Genomic DNA, 7,390 nt, shown 5'->3' on the forward strand with positions numbered 1-7,390 from the left:
ACTGGACAACCGTCAGTCAACATTGACATATGATAAACAGAACTTATGTCATACAATTGACAATGACAACAAGAAATAATCTATGTTCCCTTGACATTCCAGAGCATAATCATTAATGAATCCCCATTATCAATAACCAAAGGATTACCATTGACCAGAGCTTGAAGTGGACCAGGCATGTAAATACTGTGGATAGAAAAGTAGTTGAAAGTCTGTAGTGAGTAACTCACTTTCCACATCCTCAAAACCTGTCTACCCATCTACAAGCAAGTAGCCTTCATACCACACAAGTGTCAAGCAATGGCCAAGTTAAGCAATAAGAATTCTAATGATTACCCCATGACAATCCATGATGTTACCATCACTGAATCCTCCATATTAATATCGTGAGGGCTAGCATTGGCCAAAAATTGAACAGGACTAGCCATGTGAGTACTGCAGCTGCAAGAGCAGGTCAGGGGCTAGGAATCCTGCAGCAGGTAACTCTACAAAGTCTGTCCACATTTAATGCCAGTTCACACCAACCAGGACAGAGCAGCCCTCTTGATTGGAACCTCACCCACCATTTTCAACATTCACCCTCTCCATTACATGGTGTTTTAACATACATAGAAAATGAAACAGTATAGCACAGTACAGCCCCTTCAGCCCGTGATGTTTTGCCAACTTTGTATCCTACTCTAACGTCCAACTAACCTACATTCCCTACATTTTACTATCATCCAGGTGCTTATCCAAGTATCGTTTACATGTCCCTAACGTATCTGACTCCACTACCACCGCTGGCAGTGCATTCCATATGCCCACCACTCTCTGTGTAAAGAATCTACCTCTGACATCTCCCCTAAACCTTCCTCCAATAACAGCAAAATTATGCATGACAGCCATTTCCACCCTGGAAAAAAGCCTCTGACTATTCTCTCTATCTGTGCCTCCCACCATCTTGTATACCTCTATGAAGTCACCTTTCATCCTTTTCCACTCCAATGAGAAAAGCCCTAGCTCCCTCAACCTTTCTTCATAAGACCGGCTGTCCAATCCAGGAGGCATCCTGGCAAAGCCCCTCTGCACCATCTCTAGAGCTTCCACATCCTTCCGATAATGATGCAACCAGAACTGAACACAACTCACAGCTTTTAAACTAAATCCCCCTGCTAATGAAAGCCAACAGACCATATGCTTTCTTTTCAACGCTATCAACTTGGGTGGCAACTTTGAGGAATCTATGGACGTGGACTCCAAAATCCCTCTGTTTATCCACACTGCTAAGCATCCTGCCTTTAACCCTGTGATCTGCATTCAAATTTGACCTTCCTAATGAATCACTTCACACTTTTCCAGGTTGAACTCCATCTGCCACTTCTTAGTCCAACTCTGCATTCTGTCAATGTCCCATTGCAACCTGCAACAGCTCTCCACACTATCCACAATCCACCAACCTTTGTGTCATCAGCAAAATTGCTGATGCACGCTTCCACTTCCTTATCCAAGTCACTTATAAAAATCACAAATGGCCAAGATCCCAGAATAGATCCCTGCGGAACACTACTGGTCACCGAGCTCCAGGCTGAATACTTTTTATCAGCCACCACCCTCGTCTTCTATGAACCAGCCAATTCTGTATCTAGACAGCTAAATTTCCCTTTATCCCATGGTTCTTTACTTTCTGAATAGGTCTACCATGGGGAACCTAATCAAACACCTTGCTAGAATCCATGTGCACCACCTCCACCACTCTACCTTCATCAACGTGTTTTGTCACATCCTCAAAGAATTCAAGGCGGCTTGTGAGGCATGACCTGCCCCTCACAAAGCCAGGATGACTATCTCTAACCAAGCTATGCTTTTACAAATAATCATAAAACCTGTCTCAGAATCCTCTCCAATTATTTGCCCACCAAGTTTCAAAACTTCCAGCACATCATCCTTCTTAACATCAAATTGTTCGAGCATATCAGCCTGTTTCACGCTTTCCTCATAAATGACAAGGTCCCTCTCACGAGTGAACACTGAAGCAAAGTATTCATTAATGACCTCCCTACCTTGTCTGACTCCAGACACAAGTTCCCTCCATTATCCCTGATCAGCCCAACCCACATCCTTTTGCTCCTCATATAAGTGTAAAACACCTTTGGGTTTTTCTTAATCCTACCTGTAAAGACTTTTTCATGTCCCCCTCTCGCTCTTCTCTGTCCATTCTTCAGTTCCTTTCTGGCTACCTTGCAACCTTCGAGAGACCTGTCTAATCCTTGCTTCCTCCACCTTAAATAAGCTTCCTTCTTCCTCTTGACTAGATGTTCAACATCCCTTGTCATCCAAGGTTCCTTCACTCTACCGTCCCTCCTTGCCTCAGTGGGACAAACCTACCCAGCACTATCAGCAGGTGCTCCCTAAACAGCCTCCACATTTCTGTCATGCATTTCCCTGAGAATATCTTTTCCCAATTTATGCTCCAGTTCCTGCCTAATAGCTTTGTAATTTCCCATTCCCCAATTAAATATTTTCCGATTCTGCCTCCTCCTATCCCTCTCAATGACGATAGTAAAGGCAAGGGAGTTGTGATCACTATCACTAAAATGCTCTCTAACCAAGAAATCTGACACCTGATTCATTGCCAAATCCAAAATGGCCTCCCCTCTAGTCGGCTATCTACATATTGCAACAACTTGTAATAACTCGTCAAGGGTCATTGAACAGCGCCATCAAACCTATGACATTTACTATCTAAAAGGACAAGAGCACCGGATGTGTGAAAAGACCATCTTCTGCATGTTCACCTGCAAGCCACACATTATCATGACGTGGAATTATATTGCTGTTCTTCCATTGTCACTAAAACAATATCTTGGAACTCCTGTGCAAACAATATTATGGGTGCATCAAGACTACATGGAATGCGATGGTTCAAGAAAACAGCACACCATTTTCTTCTCAAGAGCAATTAGGGATGGGCAATAAATGGTGGCATAGCCAGTGGACCCATATCCCATGAATAAGTAAATTTTAAAAAGTAGGTGACATAACCAAGTTTGACTCGAAACATGCCATGGCTGAAATATGGGTACTGAAGGGCAATTGTTATAGTGCTAGACCTCATTTGGCTGAAAAAGAGACCTCAGAAATAGTTTTCTCTCAAGAACAGGATGTGTTTTGTATAATGTAGATTGTATGTCCTGAATAGATTGAATGTCATGGGTACAACAAGCAAAGGGAAGTATTTAAGCATATGTTAGGTGAAAATGTCCAGATTTTTATTTACAATAATTAAAATTAAAGTTACATAAATTTATTATCAAATAGGTATCAGTTTTTCATAGGATGAAATGATTACTGTCGAGGCAAGCATTGTATTAAACCTCACCAAACATTTTTGTATTACCAGTACTATTATAATTATAATGCTACTTTAACAAGCATTTTTAACATTAAGTGGCATAAATTTAAAAGTTTAAATTAAGTGATTAACTCTAGAAATCTGAAGTGCAAATGATCTTAAATTTCCATTTTAAACTATCTCTGATCTTTTGAAAGCAGAACATTAGACATAATCTAGATGGACTTCAGTAAGGCATTCAACAAGGTTCCCCATGGGAAACTGGTTAGCAAGGTTAGATCTCATAAAATACAGGGAGAACTGGATACAGAACTGGCTGAAAGGTAGAAGACAGAGGGTTCTGGCAGAGGGTTGTTTTACAAACTGGAGGCCTGTGACCAGTGGAGTGCACAAGGATCGGTGCTCAGTCCACCACTTTAATCATTTATACAAATGATTTGGATATGAACATAGGAGGTATAGTTAGTAAGTTTGCAGATCACACCAAAATTGGAGGTGTAGTGGACAACGAAGAAAGTTACCTCAGATTACAAGGAATCTTGATCAGATGGGCCAATGGGCTGAGAAGCGGCAGATGGAGTTTAATTTAGATAAATGTGAGGCGCTGCATTTTGGGAAAGCAAATCTTAGCAGGACTTATACACTTAATGGTAAGGTCCTAGGGAGTGTTGCTGAACAGAGACCTTTGAGTGCAGGTTCATAGCTCCTTGAAAGTAAAGTCGCAGATAGATAAGATAGATATGCTTTCCTTTATTGGTCAGAGTATTGAGTACAGGTGTTGGGAGATCATGTTGCGGCTGTACAGGACATTGGTTAGGCCACTTTTGGAATATTGCATGCAATTCTGGTCTCCTTCCTAACGGGAGGATGTTGTGAAACTTGAAAAGATTCAGAAAAGATTTACAAGGATGTTGCCAGGGTTGGAGGATTAGAGCTATAGGGAGAGGTTGAATAGATTGGGACTGTTTTCCCTGGAGTCAAGAAGGGAAGGGCTTATGCCTGAAACATTGATTCTCCTGCTCCTTGGATGCCAGCACTACACTCTTGACACTGATCTCCAGCATCTGCAGACCTCACTTTCTCCTAGCTGTTTTCTTTTTAGTGTTGGAGGCTGAGAGGTGACCTTGTAGAGGTTTATAAAATAATGAGGGGCATGGATAGGGTAAATAGACAAAGCCTTTTTCATGGGGTGGGGGAGTCCAGATCTAGAGGGTATAGGTTTAGGGTGAGAAGGGAAAGATATAAACAAGACCTGAGGGGCAACGTTTTCACACAGAGGGTGGTACGTGTATGGAATGAGCTGCCAGAGGAAGTAGTGGAGGCTGGTACTATTGCAACATTTAAAAGGCATCTGGATGGGGATATGAAAAGGAAGGGTTTGGAGGGATATGGGCTGGGTGCTGGCAGGTGGGACTAGATTGGAGTGGATTATCTGGTCAGCATGGACGGGTTGGACCGAAGGGTTTATTTCTGTGCTGTATACGTCTACAACTCTATCTCACTAGAATCTATAGACATGGCTACTTCAGAGAAAATCTCTTTAACATAACGACTGGAGTGGGAGCAGATATGTGAATGTACAGATTACTATCCCAAAGGTGGGTAGGTTGTAACTTGACCTGTAGACCTTTAAGAAAACAATCGTTCCCCTGTGTCTACTCAAACTGTAACGAATACTGTATAACATTCTGTTAATGCACAATCTCAATTTGCATTGTTTAACTTTTTCTTAATGGGGAAAGTTCTCCCCATCCATTTGATTCTATTTGTCTTGCGTTAAATAGTCACGTTTACGTTGTAACATGTTATGGTATCAACCTCGGTCACTTTCGCTGATCAAGAAACATAAGAATAAAGACAGACAGTTCCTAGAGGCTAACTCAAAGATAAGTGACAAATAGCCCATTTCTGTTCGCATTGTTTCTTCGCCGACCACCCTCAGCAGCAATTCGGAATGGTGCCTTGAGCAGTTTTGGCGGAGTGTCAGGTTTTGCCCGGTAGCTTGGGTGTGATGAATCTCTTTCCGAACATAGGCACACACAGACAGCCGCTTTTCATTCTGCAATGAGCACAACTGGTAGTGATGCGAGGTGAAGTGGGGGGAGGTGGGTCTCAGTGGGGACTTTGGCGAAATATTTTGTTTTCAATTTTCGTCTTGCGCCTTATTGGAGATGTTGACACCTCACAATCATCGGGCGAATCGTGTTCCCTTCCACCGGCTCCCCAGACAAACCAAAATACACACGCCGCATGGTGACAATTCCGCTATTAAACCCCAAATAATGGCATGTCATGGCGCATGTATTTATTCAGAATATTTATTCTGCGATTAAGGACACGCGTTAGGATGAAGCTATTAACAACAGGCGAAACAGGAGTCGACATGGGTCACCCACCGTTTGGAAAGATGAATTATTGAGTGAACCGCATGTTAACGTTCAGCGGCTGTAGTTCACAACACAAGCAGCTGAACAGAATACACCATTTTATTGCACAAACACAGAGCATCTTCAACAACTTTCTTTACGTCCTAACTAGAGTTTTAAAAATATCACTAAAAATTGCCAAAGTATATTTTAAATTAAAACAACCTCGTCTCTTCCCTAGTGAAGTTATGGTTAAGAGATTTCTAAATGTTGACTTATTCATTCCTCTTGCACGTTGATTTCGACAAAACGGAACGACTTTGATCAAAACATCTACGGATATGCAAAAAAAAATGGCCAAAGAAGGTCATTTAGATTTCCCTAGCCAATACAACATTTAATGCAGGATTTCCTCTGCTGCAAACCGTTTACAAGGTCTATGCGCTTATGGACAATAAGTAGAGACTTCACTACCCTTCCACGAAATGATTATCATCACTCAATATGCTGCTAACCTAGAAAGCCCAAACAGGGCAAATCCTGCAATCCGACAAACACTTGCAGGTGCAATTGGTGAAATCACCATGTTTTGAGGAGAAATCACATTCCCAGGTACTCACAGCCTCACCATAGGATTCACATCAACTGTGCGGATCTTTCCGAGGGGCCCGGCTGTAAGAAGAGAACAAAGGTGTCCTCTCATCTGTCATCCTGGATGTGCTCTGAAGACTGCGGTGCTGCGGATAGATGTATATATGTACAAGGACTGTCTTTTTATTCCCCCTCCCCACTGCAATGTTTGTGGCCGACAGGAAGTGGCGTCTGCTCGCCAGTTTTGATGAAGTGGGCACAGGCTCCGCTGTTACATTCACTCTGCATTTCATCCCCTGGAACATTTCAGCATCTCCCCGCTTACACTACAACCTTTTGGCGTTTCTTGTAGCGGCGCTAAAATGCAACGCCTCTCACAGCGTGTGGTCATTTAATTCGACCGATATTAAACCATTCTGATGAACACAGGCGTTTACTCCAGCTATATCCTTTAATCGGGCTGTCTAGCTTTAGGTCAAGGCGGCCGCTACCGTTATAAACCGACAGGATTTGCAGCCGCTGATAGTGTAGGTTAGCTCTGCTGGACGAATGTTCACTAAGGTTCCTGTAAGTGGGTGACATTGGCATAATCCATTTATAAATGCAGTCATCTAACAGCAGTGGATATGTAGTTTATATGTGACCTGTTCTATCTTACGCGCGGTTTAGCTACTTTCCACTCGGGAATACAATTCTCCAGATTTTAATCGTTAATACTTTGTTATTGAATCCTAATTCTTTAGCTGTGTATCCCTTCCAGCCATCATTCTAACCAACCACTAATATATTGGTTTTTTTAAAAGCCAAAATAGTGATTATGCAATAACATAATTGGACTGAGAATCCCATTTGGATTGTTTCTTAGACAGTAACAATATATTCTAACCCGTTTGCTTAACCTTAATCTATCCAATTCCACAGTGAATTTTCCAAACACAGGAGGAGAAGCATGAAGTGAGAAAAGATTAGTTTGCTGTTCTTTCATAAACCTGTAATTATAGAGATTCGTAAAGTTTACCTCATCCCTCTAATCCCCCACGCCAGTTCTGTATAACCACTTCATTGAAAATTTCAGGAAATAAACTTATCTCCACAATTC

General features: G+C 42.0%; 1 protein-coding gene across 1 annotated transcript in view; it reads right to left on the reverse strand.

Annotated features, from left to right (window-relative positions):
* Window positions 1-6,375, reverse strand: part of LOC132805722 (4-galactosyl-N-acetylglucosaminide 3-alpha-L-fucosyltransferase 9-like) — a 125,286-nt gene extending 118,911 nt beyond the window's left edge. The window contains exon 1 of the mRNA XM_060820938.1: window positions 6,329-6,375. The gene's annotated coding sequence lies outside the window, so the exon portion shown is untranslated. The remainder of the gene's footprint in view (window positions 1-6,328) is intronic.
* Between the last annotated feature and the right edge of the window lie 1,015 nt (window positions 6,376-7,390).

The sequence above is a fragment of the Hemiscyllium ocellatum genome, chromosome 3 (genome assembly GCF_020745735.1).
Source record: "Hemiscyllium ocellatum isolate sHemOce1 chromosome 3, sHemOce1.pat.X.cur, whole genome shotgun sequence".
Lineage (NCBI taxonomy): Eukaryota > Metazoa > Chordata > Chondrichthyes > Orectolobiformes > Hemiscylliidae > Hemiscyllium > Hemiscyllium ocellatum.